The sequence below is a fragment of the Myxocyprinus asiaticus genome, chromosome 1 (assembly GCF_019703515.2).
Source record: "Myxocyprinus asiaticus isolate MX2 ecotype Aquarium Trade chromosome 1, UBuf_Myxa_2, whole genome shotgun sequence".
In the NCBI taxonomy this organism is placed as follows: Eukaryota; Metazoa; Chordata; class Actinopteri; order Cypriniformes; family Catostomidae; genus Myxocyprinus; species Myxocyprinus asiaticus.
In genome coordinates this window covers 16,006,282-16,022,589 of record NC_059344.1, presented here as the reverse complement: position 1 = coordinate 16,022,589, position 16,308 = coordinate 16,006,282, and positions in this window count along the sequence as shown.

The following is a 16,308-nucleotide window of genomic DNA, read 5'->3' as shown; positions in this document are numbered from 1 at the left end:
ATTAATTTCACTTGTAACTAGAAAATTGCTTTTTGCATGTAGAAAACCCTCATTGTAAGGGTGTCAAGTTTTCAAGCTAACACGTTGACAGTAAGTTCACCCAGTCATAGTAAAATATGGAGGTTCAAGAGTCTTGTGTTAATCAAATAAAGTACAGTGGGCCTTGAGTGCTGGGAGTGGTTAAGATGTCTATTAAACATTTTTAGCCTCTATGTGTCAGTGTGCTGCGCAACTGAGAGAAAGTATGAGAGAGAAAGAGAGATAGAGAGAGAGAGGAAAGTGTGAGTACAAGAGATAATGAGTCTATGTAAAGCTGGAGTGCAAGAGTGTCAGTTGATGGGGGACAGTTTCCCACTTCCCAGCAGCACTCTCCAGCCGAGCTCTATCAGAGGCACTGCTATGATAATCTGCTCCAGATGTCAACCTGTGTGGAGACCTTGCTGCAGGCACAGTGAGCTGCTGTTCAGCACAAGAAAGGAATGTCAAAGCCTACCAACACATTTTCACTCACCAGGGGTCTTCTTAGCGAGCAGGGAACTCTGGAGAACTGTGATTTAGAGGTCCAAATACTCAAAGGCTTGTGTAAGATGATAGAAAGACTTTAAATTTCCTATTACTGAAGTATGTGGTAGTTAGGGATGTGCAAAACAACATCTTTTCAAAATTGTCAGTGAACGACTAGTTGACTAATCGATCTTAATGAAGCCCTGTATAATCCAACAGACACCTATCAGACGTGTTCCTAGCTCAGTCCTTAAATAGGGCAGATATTGACAGATATTTTAAATTACTGTATGTAGTCAAAATATCTATAGACCTTTATTGCACAAAACTATCATAGCCCTCACCAAAAATAAAAAAATAAAAAAAATTGATACTGACCAAAAATATGAAAGCTAAAAAGCTAAGATTAATTCTAGATACATGTCGTCTTACTAACCAATTAATTGACTGTGCTGACCCATCACTAGTGGCAACATATACAGTATACTGTCATTTTAAAGGGATAGATCACCCAAAAATGAAAATTCTCTCATGATTTACTCACCCTCATGCCATCCCAGATGTGTATGACTTTCTTCTGCACAACACAATTAAGATATTTAGAAGAATATTTCAGCTCTGTAGGTCCTCACAATGCCAAAATTTTGAAACTCCAAAATCCACATAAAGGGAGCATAAAAGTAATCCTTATAACTCCAGTTGTTAAATCCATGTGTTCAGACATGATATGATATGTGTGGGTGAGAAAGAGATCAATATTTTAGTCATTTTTTTGTCATAAATTCTCCTCCCTGCCCATTAGGGGGTGGTATGCATTAAGACCAAATCACCAAAAGCAGAAGAAGAAGAATGGGAAAGTAATGGAAACTGACTGAGAAATATTGATCTGTTTCTCACCCACACCTATCAAATCACTTGAGAAGATATGGATTTAACCATCTGGGTTACTTTTATTTTGCCCTTATGTGGATTTTGGAGCTTAAAAATGTTGGCATTCTTTAATTTACATTTTATGGACCTAAAGAGCTGAGAAATACTTCTAAAAATCTTCGATTGTGTTCAGCAGATGAAAGAAAGTCATACACATCTGGGATGGCATGAGGGTGAGTAGATGATGAGAGAATTTTCATTTTTGGGTGAACTAACCCTTTAAGTAATGAAACTCATGTCACAAGAGGTCCTTTGAACATGTAATCTCTTAGACAATCATATGCATACTCTGTCTTTGTCTAGCATTTAAAATGCCTTGGTTGGTTGCATGTAAGCTGATTTCACTGCAGCACAATAGAATAATTTTTTTACTGACACCTCCTCCACCCCAGCACCACTTGCCTAAATTTGCACTTGAAAATTAAACACTTAGCATCAGTTTTACAAACACGCTATAGGAAATGGTGCGCGCACACACACACACACACACAGCTATCAGCATGTATACCATCCTGACAAACATAGCCTAAATTAATACATATTAATCACAGTCACAGATGTTTCCAAATTGCATCTTGACCTTACCCTAAAGGCCTGGCTTAATAGGATTATTCACCTCACATCACACTGTTTTTCTGGCAAAATATGTGGGGGACCATATCTTATGAGATGTCTGTAACATTATATCAGTAATTCATTTAAAATATCCCTCTGCAAAAGCACAGGCTGTTCCCTTGCCTCTCTCTAAAATAATCTCATGTCTTCAGGGTATGTGCAGTAATAAAAGTACACACTGTATTTTATATTTGACTCACTACAGTCAATATGATCTATCAATGAAAGCACAATTATCTAGTATTGTGTCTCCTATGTGTGATCTAAGATGTGATCTTTATAACAACAGTGAAAATGTTGCATGATATATATCTTCTTGTAATATTTTACTTGTGTTGTTATTGAGGAAAAACTTGATCTTTAGGGTATTCCATTTAATATATCAGGTTCACACAATGTCCATTCTCTGGACAATTTAAAATGCCAGCCAACACTTGCTTCCAGATTTCTAGATAGGGCATAGCAATCATTATAACTAGACAGGACATGTTACCGCACACACCACTCCCTTTGTCTGGAAGATAATCTTTTTCAGGGGTTGTTTTGCTTGGCCACACTGCGAAGAAATACAAATTGTAGCCAGCTGTGTAAACTGACAAGTTGAAGGCCCAACAGAAGACTATGTGCACTGGAAAAACATAAGTATTTATTTATATGTACATATAGATCATTTTGGGGATATTTTTGAGAATGTTCAGGATCTTTGTTGATCCTTGGATTTAATTATCTTTTTAGCATAGGAAAATCCTGTCAATTCCAGTTGACTATGACTTTGAATGTGTGCAGAAGTTGTGCTACACAAACACTACATATTACTTTGGGCTGTTTCAATTAATAAAATAAAATAAATTAAAATAAAGTAAAATAATAAAAAAGAGGCTGAGCTATATTGTGAATGCAGTCAGACAGACAGACAGACAGACAGACAGATGGAGGGATGGATGGATGGATAGATAGTTTAAAATTTATATTTAAGAGATGAGAGCTGCCGTTCTGCCTGTGAAACGACACTGAGCCCTTTCTATCATGTTATATAACCAATAAGGTCAGAGTAAAGTTGTCAACGAAAACCTCATTTGATTGGTTACATGATGCAGGTAGACCCGCCTCCCCCTCACGCTTGCAAATCTCTTTTCAGTGAGAAAGTCGTGCCAGAAGTGTGAGCGCAAAGAAATGGGAAGACGGAACATTGTATATCAGATTATTTAAGTAAATACTTTCACCACAAACGCAAGTCATTTACACTTTTGCAATTGTTTATTTTTACACGACAGACTGAATTTACGTGGTTTATCTGTTTTGCTGTTCACAACACCCTTTCTTTGCTTGCACATCGCTGATTGCAGCTTTGCAAAGTTTTTGGCCAGATTTAGGTGAAAAAACAGTAGCAAAAGTGTAAGCATGAAAAAAAGTAGTCAGAAGAATACAAATAACATTTATTTTGTGTTAATATTAAGTTACAAATTCACAACACACGAATTACATTTATGCAAAGGATTAGAATATTGCAAATCTTTTTTTCTTATGCTTGCAACTTGATTTACAGCTATACAAAACTTTGTGCTTGCCATTTTTATTTACGCTTTTACAAATCTTTCTTTGTGCTTCCAAAATCTTTCTATGACGCTTGTCACTTCATTTATGCTTTTACAAATCTTAATCTACACATGCAAATCTTTTAGGCACTAATTTAGCTTTATAGCTTTGTATGCTCTAATTTGTTGGATTGTCTAACTACTTACATTTTTTATTTTTCTACATATTGTCACTGCTGCAAATGCAAATAAAAACTTGAAGAGAGAGAAAAAGTAAGCTGCATCGTAAAGTTTTCCGTCTCGTTTTCCACCCTTTTTATTTAAATCATTTGGAACATGTGCAAAGGATTGTGGGTGATTGAAGGCCACAAATGACACACCCAATGTATCCTCCAAAATATGACAAATGAAGGCTGTGAAAAGAGGCTGCCTTCCAAGGGTCCTCACAATTGAGACGTCTTCGACGATGCTTGATGACGTGGCAGTCAAGATATCCAGCCTAACGAGTCTCCAGCCTTCTGATTGAGAAGCACCTTAAGTCTTGGAGTCTCCACTAATGAGCTGATGAGTTGAATCAGTTGTGTTTGATTAAGGAGACATCCAAAATGTGTAGTGTTGGGGGTCCTCCAGGACAGGTTTGAGAACCACTGCCTTAGAGCATAGTCAATAAACTCTACTAAGGAAAGTTTACACCTGCCTCCCAGCATACAGGATTTCACAGGCTCATTGAGCCCATAACGAAAGCAGTTGTTCAGCTCAATATCTCCCCAGTTGAGTGCATGGGCAAGAGTGCAGAACTGCTCTGTGTACTGCTAGATTGTACTTCTTCCTTGTCAGAGAGGAGGAGGTGGCCGGGGACTCAGGTAGGGTTGAGGAGGCCAGGGACTCGGGCAAGGTCAAAGTGGCCAGGGACTCAGACAGCGAGGTCAAGGTGGCAGGGACTCAGGTGGCGAGGTCAAGGCGGCCGGTACTCGGGTGGCAAGATCATGATGGTGATGTCAGGTCAGCCAGGGTCTCAGGCGGCGAGGTCAAAGCAGCCGGGACTCAGGTGGCGAGATCATGATGGTGATGTCAGTTCAGCCAGGGACTCAGATGGTGAGGTCAAGGTGGACGGGGACTCAGAGGGCGGGTTCAAGGGAGCAATGGGTGCCACTGTGGGGGTAATGCCATACCCCACTGTGTATGCCTTAGAGCATAGTCAATAAACTCCACTAAGGGAAGCATACACCTACCTCCCAGCATACAGGATTTCACAGGCTTATTGAGCCCAAAACGAAAGCAGTCCTTGAGCTCAATTTCTGCCCAACTGAGTGCACAGGCAAGAGTGCAGAACTGCTCTGTGTACTGCTAGATGGTATTGCTTCCTTGTCTGAAAGACAACATTTCTAATGCTGCTAGATCCATGAGTGGGTCAGTTCTTCTGTAATGTTTGTAGAGTTAAAGAATTAATCTATAGTAAGTGCAGGCTTTTTTAACACTCAAATAAAACACACAAAAAGTGACAGTAAATTTGACATCTCTCTCCTGACGGTTGTAATCCATTGCTCTCTATTTTTTTCCATGTTTGGAAAGATGTGGAAACGTAATAGTCTCATTTTTCTTTTGATGTTGGAGCAAATGGGTAAGTACAATTATATTTGATGTGGTCTCCCATTCTCGCCCATTCACCGCTATCGAAGTTCACCCTGCAGTCGTTTACTTCCGCGTTCCAAAACCTGGAAGTGTTAAAAGGGTTCATAGTGGCCTCCATGGGAGCAGCAGTAGCTAGCGGAAGAGGTGTTTCGTGTCATAGCTGTTACTCTATTGTGTATTTTTGCATGGCTAGAACCCTAAATTGACCAATTAGCATTCAGGACCGTAACTATAAGTTTTATATCAAATAATTTAACTTGACCAATGGCAACAACCATTTCTAAAACTGTTTTGGACTGAGACAAAAAAGTGCTAAATGTCTACGTAAACATAAAGGGAAGGTGGCCTGAATTAGTTTTTTCATAATCCCAAAGCTTCAGCACATGTGCATAATGCTTACGGCCAAAACAAAGAAGTTTAGTAACATAAAAAAAATACCAGACATGCATTTCTGCCAAGATGAAAAAATCATTACAGGCAGTCTCCCTGGAAAAGGCAGACAAGAGCTATGAGGTACAAAATCTGCCAGATTTTTAGAGCAAAGATAATGAGAGAGACAGAGAACTCTTTACTATCATTACAAATGGCACTGAAACTATCTTTACCAGAATAAAATAAATAGGAACAGAAGAGAAATGAGGAATGGCAGAGGAAAGGAAAAGGAAAGAGAGAAAGAGTTTATTTGGTAGCAGAAGTGGTGTTTGCTGTCTGATTTCATATCGCTGTGTGTGTGTGCATTTGAATAGTTGCCTGTATGCTGCATTTCGCACAAGTTCTTGGCCGAGTTTCCACAGTTCTATTTAAAAATAGACTGATAAAAGAAGAGCACAATCTTTGCATTCTTTTGCACAGATGTTTCATGGAGGAATGAGAAATGCATTTACTTTATAACATTGTACATTACATTTATTTTTCTATGATTAATTACTGTAGTAAAGTCAACTAGATTAGCAAATTTTCTGAAGAAAATGTGAGTGGTGCCAAGACGTTGCTATGCAGTTGCTAAGGTATTCTGAGTGTTGTTTAGAATGATGCTATGAGGTTGTAAGGGTGTTCTGCTGGTTGCTATGTGGTTGCTTACTTGCCAAAGTCAAACGAGACAAGCCGCAAGCATCTATGATATTCCAGTCTCTAGATATGGCTCGGGTCTCACCTTCAGTTTAAATCTATTGGACTTCTCCCATTTTACTGTCCACCACATGAAAAATGTTAGTCTGATCACTTAAGGCGCAGACACATTTACCTTAGTACAGCGAAATTCTGCATGCAAAAGCATGGGCGGATGTTGAGAGTTTGTGAAACCAGCAAAAAGCTAAGTGCCAGGCCTCAATTTAATGCTTCACTTTATACTTTGGATGAGTGAAGTTAAAAAGAAAATTACAGCTAAATTGATATCCATTGTGAATATTCATTGTAGCTGTGTACAAAGCACACCAAATTTGAACTCCACGTGAAATCCGTTAAGGGAAATTCTTTGCCACTGAAAGTCCATTGCATGAAATTTATGATCAAGCAGATCCCCATTGAGATGACTGTGTATCGCATGTGGAATTTAACCATGCGAAGGTAAATGTGACTGCACCTTTAGATGAATAATAGCACACCTCTCATCTACAAGCCAAATGATTTGAGTTATGCGTCATAGCTGAAACGGATATTTCACCCAAAAATGAAAATTCTCTCATTATTTCCTCACCCTCATGATATCCCAGGTGTGTATGACTTTCTTTCTACACCAGAACACATTTTAAGAAAAACAGAAAAATATCTCAGCTCAGTAGGTCCTTAAAATGCAAGTGAATGGAGATTTCTCTTTTGAAGCTCCAAAGATCACAGACAGTCAGCATAAATGTCATCCATACGACACCAGCTGTTAAATTAATGCAATCACTTCTGGTGCAAAAAATAAATAAATATTTAAGTACATTTTTAACCCTAAATCATGCTTCCGGTCAGGAGCAGTACACGCATGTGACGTAATTGCATCGGCATTTGAAACAGGCGAGAACTGAGGCACGAGTCACAGTGGAAGAGCAGCGCTGTTTACAAGTAAGGAGGAGGAACGCTGTAAAGTAGCTTGGTTGGTTTTGGTTTAGATCTGTATTTATCTGTTTCTATACTCACAATGGTGCATTTGTGTGCACAAATTTTAATTTTTGGGTGAACTATCCCTTTAATGCTTAGGGTTTTGATCAAGTATGAGCCCTAGCAAATAATAATGAGTAATTAAACAGCTGTTAATCAGTATTTCTTACTATACTACTACTGTATAACATGGTAACACATTAAATCACTATAAAGAAACTAATGTAAAGTGTTACTTTACAGTACATTATTTGGTTGCCTGTTTTTTTATTAATTCCTCGATTATGTTCTTAGCCACTTCACCATTTTTGTAACATTATCCTTGATAGTACAATACTGTGAATTATGAGATTCAAATCAGAAAGTATTCTAATATTGCATATTCATTATGGCCATTGCTGTTTAGGACATTTGTTTAAGATGCTGTTTAAGTGCATTATGATCTCTATGGCAACCAGCTTACCATAGAGGGGGTGTACCTGTAATAATTGTAAGGTATTTTGCTTTCGATAACTGTAGCTTCTGCTAAACTTCATAAAATGAAACCTGCACTGTGAAATTGTATGCACCACTAGCGGAACAAATGAAAATGCAAAAAACAAAAAAAAAAAAAAAAAAAAACCTCATTCCTTCATACAGGCTTGTCAAACACTCCTACACCTTCTGCCCCACCTGCCATTGGTAGTCCCTCTCAAGATAGCACTTTATGAGTTTGCTTAATAAAATAACATTTTAATGAAATTAATTGTATTTATTAGTTACTGCATATATTTATATTATGTAGTAACTGTTTTATTAAAGTAATAAGGCACTTGAGGCTGTGCTGTTTTGTGGATATATTGCTATTTTCTGTATAGTACTACTGTATAGTGCTTTATTGTGAAATACAATGCATGTCCTGCCAACAAAGATGCCCTTTAGCCATGACTATTTTCAAATATATCATTGCCTCTTATACTACATCAACCTTAATATTTTTCTAGGCAACTTGTTTCTGAAATAGCACTAGTGCCAAGTGACTATTAATGCGGCTCCTTGTGGCAGCATGTAAGTGCATGTAAGATTTATCTGGCATCTTTTACATCCACTCTCACCTGAGTGCTGATTGGACTATGAGATGCAGCTGAAATGTGCAATCCACTCTCAGGGCTCAGAAGCATCTGAATGCATGATCCACATTCATATATGCCTCTTTCTCATTGCAAATGGACTTTACTAGCTTATTGTAAAATGCTACTTGTCACATTTCATAAGCTCAATCAGTGTTTTCTGAACACAAGATGCCTGGCACACTGTGTTAAAGGACTCCAAGACGCATAATCAGACGGAACACTAGTGGCCATGGCAATTATGTCAATTCCAATTGGTGGAGGAGTGAAACTGTCACTGCAGCAGCAACTTAAATACTGGACAGTGGTCATTTTTCCCACTCTTTTCTCTCCTCACAACTGCCGTATCCTGACACACACTTACTGTAAGTAGCTTCAAGTAAGTGATGTTTTGGCTTTTTGGAAAATCCTATTAATGATATATTCAGAAATAAAAAAAATAAATAAAAAACAATAAAAAAAAAAAAAGTATCTTTTTTTTATTAATTTGTTTAGCTTAGGATCAAAAGTGTTAGGCGTAGATGATGTGTGTAGTGTTTTTCAGGTTATAAAAAGCGTCTGATATGTGACTAATTGTATTAATTCAAATTATTTTTCTTTTCCCCTGACAGGTTGTGAGTAAAAAAGATATTGCCCATGGGTGATATTTTCTAATATGACTACCAACATTATCCTATATGCTCACATCATGCATTAGACAATTCTAACCACTTCCATTATTACTACCAACATCAAAACACTTCTGTAATGTTTAACATGTTATTTTTACTTCAAATAAAAAAAAAGATTGTGGTTTAATTTTGTGGTTTATGTTTTATTTACTATGCAGTAAATTAAAGTATTGAGTAGACTTGGTGTTTTTCTGGTTAAATTCTGGGAGAATACTGGCATTTAGTCTATCAGCCACATATGGGCCACATAAGGGCCATCAGGCCTTAACAGATCTCAACTAAACAAAAATTAAATATATTGTAAAGCCCATGTATGGGCCTCACAAGCTTTTCTAATTTGGCTTTCTACTGGTGGAGTTATGGCACTGTTTTGGTTCAGTTCTGGCAAAAAGATATCTGTACCAGATTTGGGCCGTCATTCACTTTCTGAGCTGGGCCACATTTCAGCAGTTTATTTGGGCCAAAGCTGTGCCAAAATAAATTTGCTGACTGGGATCTTAATGTAATTTGTGTCAACTCCATCAGACACACTAAAAAGCATGCTATTTTAATTTGATACATCCAACAAGAGTGTAAAGTTTTAAATATTTAATAATGGTGTTCAATAAAGGAGTTAAAGGAATAGTTCATCCAAAAATGAATATTTGCTTATAATTTACTCACCCTCAGGCCATCCAGGATGTATCTGAGTTTCTTTCTTCATCAAAACAGAATTGCATTTCAAGCCTCCTCCTCTAAACAATGCAAGTGAATGTACTCCATATTTGATGGTCCAAAATGCATATTTAGGGTGCATCAAAATAATCCACATGACTCCAGTCGACAAATAAAGTTCTTCTGAACCCAAACGATTGATTATTTTTAGAAACAAAACAATACTTATATACTTTTTAACTACAAATGTTCGCTTCCATACATCTCTGTGACGCGTGCTCATGAGAGGGATGACGTAAGCTCGTTGGTAAGGCCACGCATCACGTGGAGGAGGAGGCAGGAAGCGCGTCATTGTTTATAAGATGAGTGCTGTACAAAAGTTGAATTGTCTTTGCTGTAGATTTGTATTTGTATAAGTGTATTGTTCAAAATGGTCATTTGGTGTGTGTATCCTGGATGCTTCAACCTTCAGAAACCCCAAAGAAAAAGCACGCTGGAAAAAATATTAACTTTTCATTGATTGCCTATACATGATCATGAGCGATTGAAGCTCTGGCTTATCGCACTGAACCTGGATATCAGTACACCCCTACATTCTCGCAAATATTGGAGGGTGTGCAGTGAACATTTTACCCCTGAGGATTTCAGATCATCGAAAGAAACAAAGGGTCGATATCTGAATTCATCGGTTGTGCCCGTGCTGTTTTTCCAGCGAACTCAGGTATGTGTGAAAACTTTGTCATTGTCACGCCTCCCTCGGGCTCTGCACCTCCCTCAGCGCTCTGCTCCTCATCACCTGATTTCTAATTCACCGCACCTGCACTCAATTCACTCGCTCATCAATGCCTGCATAAATAACTCACCTTCACGCCACTTCACTGTCAAGTCTCACACAAAGGACTCGCAGTGTTTATTTAACTGTCTGTATTTGCTCTTGATCTTCGTCGATATCTGTTTAGTGCTTACCCTGTTGTTTTGCCTGTTACCTCTTCTTTAGTTTGTGCAGCGTCTCTTCTGTGATATCACCTGTACCATTGATCTCACTGTGTAAATCCTGTGAATCTCAGTAAATGCTCACGCACTTGGTTTCACTAACTACAACTTGTGTGGCTTGAATTCCTGACAGTCATATAGCCTATATATTTCTGCTAAAGAAAAGGCACAAGTAGATAATGCTACGGCATTGCTCCAAAATAAAGGATGGTTATTTACTGCAGTAATGTTTTTTTATTATTATTATTTGGTAATTATTTATTATTTTTATATTGGTTTGAAATGGTTTTGGACTGTTTTGGTTTGTGAACGGCGCTTGGTCTGTGGTCTGTGCAAGTTTCTCTTGTAAACAATGACGCGCTTCCTGCCTCCTCCTCCACGTGATGCGTGACCTTACCAACGAGCTTACGTCATCCCTCTTATGAGCGCGCGTCACAGAGATGTATGGAAGCGAACATTTGTAGTTAAAAAGTATAAGTATTGTTTTGTTTCTAAAAATAATCAATCAATTGGGTTCAGAAGAACTTTATTTGTCGACTGGAGTCGTGTGGATTATTTTGATGCACCCTAAATATGCATTTTGGAGGACATTCACTTTCATTGTTTAGAGGAAGAGGCCTGAAATGAAATCCTAAAAATCTTAAATTCTGTTTTGATGAAGAAAGAAACTCAGATACATCTTGGATGCCCTGAGGGTGAGTAAATTATCTGCAAATTTGGGTGAACTACTCCCTTAAGTGATAAAATACATTCTATGCATTTTTTTCTGTTTTCACACATATTCGGAAAATTCTCATGGAGTTGACAAAATTGAATATTTTTCCATCTTAACCATGTGTTGTACACTGGAGCCATTTTGTTTTGTTTTTTCTTAGTTGGAGTTGCCTCTACAACCTAAACTAAAATGCCAAAATTATTCCACAATTATTAACAGAGTTTATCACAATGGGATGACGGAATTGAAAATATAAATAAAGTTTACTTTATGTAAGTGTTTTAAACACTGTCAGTTTAACATTGTGACTGGCTGAGGACAGGTTAAGTTACATGTGCTTCCAAGTATAGAGCATGCATTTAAAAAAATTCTAATGAAAGTCATTAATGCCCTGGGTATACACATTTGCTTTAGATTTACCTTTTTCAGTATTTTTATTATTATGAATTTCTCTTATTTATTTATTTTTACTTAAAGACGACTTTTGTATGAAGGACACGTTTTGTCCCTTATCTCAAGAAACAGTGTGACTGCTTGGCTAAAGATTTCTAAAGTCAGAGAAATCCTTCTCATCTGCAAAATGTGAATTATTTGGGACACATAACTAGATCTAGATGACTTGGAAGGAAGAGATCAGTTTGCTAGAGTGACAATATGATATTGGATTAAAATCTGTCCTAAAACAGGTCACAAAATGGTGCCTCAGTAGTGGATTTATTTTTGGGCCCAAGTATATAAGGGCAAATCTCATGAAACTGTAAAGAAGTGTCCAGTTCTTTTAATGCTAATGTAATTATTGTATATTTTTCTTAATGAAAATTAAGCCTTTTTATTATAAAGTGAATTTGTAAAGATTTATAAGTATACGTCATGGTGATATTTGCTGTACTGGATTGAATTAATAAAAATAAAAATAAAAATACATAATTTTGCAAAGTATAATTTATAACTTTTATTATACTTAAAGTTTTGTATAGTTTTCATGTAAATTTCAGGTGAAATATAATTTGGACATTTACTTGTGAGATTCACTCATTTTCATAATGCTGCTTTGTAGTTCTGGCGGAGGACTCATAATAAGCATTATCATTCATCATTCATTCAATTCAGGCATCTCATCCAATCATGATCCAGCCTATGCCTTAAAAGTTAACATAGCGGTTTCTTATCACTCCTTATGTGAATTTTTAACATATGTAAATTTTAACATATGAACCTAATTGCTAAGTGTTACCTTATAAAGTTATTTAGTATACGTACATTAAGTATACATATAGTAAAGTAAGTATATGTTAACATTAATCAATGCATTATGAGCTAACATGAACTAACAATGAACAATTGCATTTTTATAAATCAACATTAATCAAAATTAATAAATGCTGTAATAAAATATTATTCATTAGTTCAAGATACCTAATGCATTTACTAATGTTAACAAATACTGTACAACCATGTTACCTATTCATTTGACTAATTGTTCTAAGACAGTTTAAGCTAGTGTGAAATTAATAATAATGCCTGGGGTATAAAATGTCAATTAATCAGATATTTAAAACTGACATTGAATTTCATAAAATTTTTAGCATGCATTTTTGGCCCATTCCAAAGTTCTGTGCACTTTGCAGCTTGCTGTGAGTTCCCAGCGAAGGAGTATTGTGTTACTGTCTTGCAAGAAGAGGTTTGTCAGTATGACTTCTGCGTTTGTGTGCTCAGTGTCTCTGGAGGACGCTGGAATTAGACCTTCCACAATCAGCCCTCCCGATTTACCCTTCACCCTGGTGTCCATGGCCCAAGACAGCCATAACGACAGGAAACGCACCAAAGTGGTTCCTAGTGACATGAGATCCAAAGTTCTGTACTGCACAAGCTGCATATCTCCGCTTCAAATTGAATTAGAGCTAATTTTTGAAAGTTCAATTCAAAATGCCGCACATAAGCCATGAAAGCAAAGCATGTTGTTTGTGCTATCCTTTTCAATTTAGTTCAGGCTGTTCCCTTTGGAATGCTAGGAAAATAGCTGAGATTTCCCACAGAGAAGTATTTCATTTCATTATCTTACAGTCTTTCCGGAGCACCTAACGGGTAGTTTTTTTGCATCCTATTTGATATGACTGCAGTGCCACTTTAGGGTGTGAAAAGTGTAGAAAAGATGACAACTTTAAGTGGACACAATGATATATCTTAAGTGCACACATACTGCAGGCTATTTGAGCTTGCGCAGTCTTTTTAAGACACCCCTTCACCTTCTCTTTCAAAACTGTTGAAAAAAAAAATGGTTGCAGCTGAAGACTCACATTCCACATATACATTTGTCACACACAAGAAGACTGGCTGTCAGTTTTATCTCAGTTAGGTCATGTGAATTCAAAGAAGCTTCAACCCAAACATTGACAGTGACATTGAAAAGCAAGTTCCTAGAATCAGCTCGCAGATACAGTAGTCATGTTCACCTTTATATCCATGTTCATACTGAATCTCCTTGCCTAGTTTGCCTTTCTGTGCTGATTTTGAGGGAAAATCTGTGGAATGTATTTAAATATGGTAAAAAGATTTAAACACAGTTGAGAGAACTGCAAAGTCAAAGTATTTAATACACACGCAAGGTTCATACCCAGATAGCACACGAACATCTCCGAGATGTCTGTTTAAGAGCGTTTCATCTGGAAAATATCGCATTTTTATTAAAATCTGCTAAACATCTTAAAAAGATCAGATTTACAAACATCCTAAACCATAAACGTCCCAAAGACATCTGCTGAATGTCTTAAGATCCAAGAGGAAACATCTTATACACTGTAAATAGAAATAGTAATCTCAAAAAGTAAAAAAATATTTACTCAACTTGAGCTTAAGTTTTTACAATTCTACTAGTTTTAATTAAGTTACCATTACTCTCTAAATCTTAAAGTTGTCTCTAATTAAAACATTTAAGTGGTTACTTGAAATGTCACATTTTGGAATCATAACTCAAATATTTATGTACTTCAAACTCAAAATTATCAAGTACAAAATTGCAGCTGCACTGTAAAAATCGAATTAGTTGACCTTAGATTTTTCAAGGCAATCGGTTTGCATGCTTTTTCTAGGTTAATGTACTTATTTGGCTCAAGTAAATTAAACATAATTTTTTTTAAGTAACATTGAACAGTTACAAGTAAACTTAACTCATCTGTGTTAATGTTGTTTTATTTATTTAAATTGGGTTATAACATGTCTTATACAGTGTAAAGGAAATTATGACTGGACTCTAGGTTAGTCATATGTGACATTGGATTCTACTCAGTAATTCTTAGTGCACATACAGTAAATCTGCACTTTTGTAAAGTACAACTGAGTAAATAAAAATGGCTTAAACTTAACAGGCTCCAAGTTCACCAGAGGCAAGATTAATCACCCTCATGGTGACTTCACAAAAATCTCAATTATCAACCAGCTATAACAAAACAACAACAATTGTGATAAGAAACTACATACATTTTAAAATAAAATCAAATCATAATTTTTCTACATAAGTTCCCTTGTTTTGACCAAATATATATAAATTATTCAAGAGCAAGGGCTTATGGGTATTTTAGGTGTATTCCCTGATAGCACACATACATCACCCAGATGTCTATGCGATGTATGTTTACATCTGAAAGACGTAATGTTTAGGGTATTTGCTCATCTGCAACACATTTATAAGATGCTTCCTCTCAGATGTCGATATAACATTTAGCAGATGTCTTTGAAATGTTTACGATTTAGAATGTTTATAAATTTGATCTTTTTCAGATATTTTGCAGATGTTTATTAGACTGCGATGCTTTCTCGATGAAAAGATCTAAAAGAGAGATCTCAGAGACATGCGTGTGTTATCTGGGTGACAGATGAGCAAACAACCTAAAAACGATGTCTTTCAGATGTAAACATACACATCAAATAGTCGTCTGGGTGATGTATGTGTGCAATCAGGATACCACAAGTCCTTAACTGGTAGGAGAGTGACAATATGTACAAAATGCAGACTTCATAGCACCACAGAGAATGAGAACTAGCACGTGTCAAAAACATAACAGGGAGCAACGGGCCACACAATGCAGCCGTCATTATTTCTTTCCGATGGTAATAACACTGCCTAGAGATAATGTCTCCTAGGTCACTGTAATACTGCAAAGCATATAACATCAAAGGCTGGAAAGTCATCCATCTTTGTGTCCATGATTGCACTGTCATTAGACAGGCAACAAATGCAGACGTGGACTGAAATGTAGTGCTTCTGTTCCTGGAAATAAACTCTTCACAGACTGACAATCTATTAAGATCTTTTGAAATGTGCACTCAGAAAAGCGCCGTTCTTTACCAATAGCAATGTCTGTTCCCCCTCCAATATCACCACCATTGGTTTTGAGACCACTCCCAGCACAAGTTGCATTATTTTATTTTATTTATTTTTTTAAATAAAGGGTGAATCAACAAAATCACACAATGGAAAGTAATATTTCAAACTCGGTTATGATGTCAGAAAAAAAATTGAAAATATTCTGCAATGTGGCTCATCAGAATTTTTCTTTTTTTTATTATCAACATAAAATATTGCCCCATATAGTCAACCCAAAAAGTATTTGCTTTAGATAAAAAAAAAAAACAATAATAACAGCGCAAATGGCATCTTTTTCAGAACTTTTCTGAGCCATTATTCTGAGCCAAGAGTTTTCCTCAAATTCACACAGGTGCCCAAGCAGAGTAACTTATTGGGTGTTTCTCAATTCTAAGAATGCAGAGAACGGACTTGTGTTATTATGAAGACCAGTCTTGCTAAGCTACATTGGAAAAATGAACTCGGAAAGACAGGAGGTCGTGGAACACGTCTATTGTGAGCT